This window comes from Engraulis encrasicolus, chromosome 1 (assembly GCF_034702125.1).
Source record: "Engraulis encrasicolus isolate BLACKSEA-1 chromosome 1, IST_EnEncr_1.0, whole genome shotgun sequence".
In the NCBI taxonomy this organism is placed as follows: domain Eukaryota; kingdom Metazoa; phylum Chordata; class Actinopteri; order Clupeiformes; family Engraulidae; genus Engraulis; species Engraulis encrasicolus.
The window spans coordinates 16558414-16560913 of NC_085857.1; positions in this window are offsets into that span (position 1 = coordinate 16558414).

Consider the following 2500-nt stretch of genomic DNA (forward strand, 5'->3'; position numbering starts at 1 on the left):
TGCGTCAAGTATACAGTGAAAGACAAAGACAGAGAAAGAGAGAGCTATAGAGAGAGAGAGTTAGAGAGAGAGAGAGAGAGAGAGAGAGAGAGAGAGAGAGAGAGAGAGAGAGAGAGAGAGAGAGAGAGAGAGAGAGAGAGAGAGAGAGAGAGAGAGAGAGAGAGAGAGAGATTGTGTTTGTGTGTGTGGTTTTGTTTGTGTGTGCGGAGTTTGTTGATTCTGGGGGCGTGTGTGTGTGTGTGTGTATGTGTGTGTGTGTGTGTGTGTGTGTGTGTGTGTGTGTGTATGTGTGTGTGTGCATGCGCGTGTGTGTGACAAAGGCAGATTAATGCAATATTTATTTAGACTCTATTGTGACTCTGTTTCCACAATGGAAGCTATTTTCCCCGTCAATCTCAGTGCATTTCAATCAATTTATCCTCAAATCCATTTCTTGCTTTCAGTCTTTTGCTTCTGCTGTCATTGCATTGGACACTGTCAAGGTTGATCAGGCACTGCACTGTCTGGCAATTCTGTCCAGCTATTGCTGTAGGCCAGGGCTATTCAATTGGAGGCCCGAGGGCCACATGCGGCCCAGATGCAGTTCACAGTTGGCCCAGGCATGCCCCCCAACTGTACCAGTATACATTTCAGTTTTGATACTGCAGTACAACACATTATTTGCTTGTGAATCTTCTGCTTGTCTTATACATTCACATTCAATGTGGTTAAGTTTTAGGTTAGAGGAACATGTTTTTAAAAGTTGTTTGTGGACTACTGATTTTAAGTGTCATTTCAGTGGTCGTGATAAATGTGTGGCCCGACTGCAGTTCTTGGTTTCGAAATGTGGCCCAGATGAAATTCTAATTGAATAGCCCTCACAGTAAATGTTGTAGTGTTGATTCAACACTTAAAGAGTTCATTTAAGTCCAAATGATGCCAAATCAACTCTTTAAGTGTTAAATGAGCACTGCAGAATTTACTGTGCTGCTGTAGGCTATATAGTGCATCTACTCTCTCGCAGTTATCCAGCTATTTAGTTGATGCTGTTGTCCAGCATTTGTCTGTTGTCTATCATTCAGACCTGTTGCCTCCCTCTCAGATCGATAGTATATAGGACACATAAAGACGGTGATTCAGAAGCTACAATCATATTCCACGTATTTCAAATGACCTGGTTGTACTTTTCCAATGGGATACTGAATCCAGCTTGTAGTTTCGGAGTGAGAGAAGTCCGCACACTTAACATCTTCATCAGAGTCTACAAACACTTGTTCTAGTCACCACTCAGACTGTGTTTGTAGAGAATCTGATGAAGACTGTTTAGGTTGAAACGTAAAAGAAAAACAAAAAGGTTTTAAGTGTGTTGACCTCTCATTCTGAAATTGCAGTCAGCCTTTGTCCTGCACCTTTCCTGGGATGTGCACAATCTTCACCTTCATCTGAATCCAGCTTGCCCATCACGGTCTGTGATACATATGTTTGCAGTCTATCCCCCTCTATCTCTCCCTTTCCCTCTCTTCCCTGACTCTAAATTTGGAGTGTCATTCAATACTTCCACCACTCTTTCTTTGTCTCTCTCTTTCTCTCTCTGTTTCCTATAAGACAGAATGACAGATAGGTATTGTCCGTGATATATATTCTCTGCCTGTCTCTCATCTTCCCTCTCTCATCCCTGGATATTTATTGCAGCTATCGTAGCATTTTACTCCCATCACTCTCCCATACCTCTACCTCCTCCTGCTCTCTTTCTCATCTTACAGATGGGACAGTCCACACCCCAATGCCCATACGTTTCTGTCATTTTTTCATTGTCCATGGTATGCACTTAATTCCGTCTTCCTGGTATTCTGAAAATAGAATTCCGTGCTACAGCTTGAATAAGATAGCATTCCATCATGCGTTAGGCTACTAATGCCACACTAAGGTGCTGTTTCCACGTAGCAGGATATTTTTTAGCAGGGTATATTTTTCTCCTGTTGAGGTGTAAACGCAACATGTGGATAAAAATAAATCCTCCATTGTAACAAATGCGTTTCAGCCCCCTAAACAGGATATTTTTTTCTCCTGCTTTTTATACCGGGATTTTAAATATATGCTACGTGGAAACGGAAGGCCAAAACCAATGCAAAGCCAATGCAACCAGGAGAAAAAAATATCCACATATAAAAATATCCAGCTACGTGGAAACAGCACCTAAGAAGTTTCAAAGTACTGGTTGGTGTGTGCTTGGAGCACTTGGTGTCAAGGCTGGACTGACCATTTTCCCAGTCGGCCGCCATGCAGTCCCCAGGGATCGATACTGTTGTTTTTTTATTTGTTCGTTTTTGAGGGACTGGCCCACGATTTAGAGGGGGCGGCCCTTTGGCATCTTCAAAACAGACAGTGGGCAGAGTCAAGCAGGATGTAGTATGAAAAATGCTTGTATGTGTGAGAGGGGGGAGGCAGTTTAATACAACAACAAAACAGTCTTGGGACCCACCATTTTTTAATCTCATTCGTTTGTGACCCACTTTTTTTT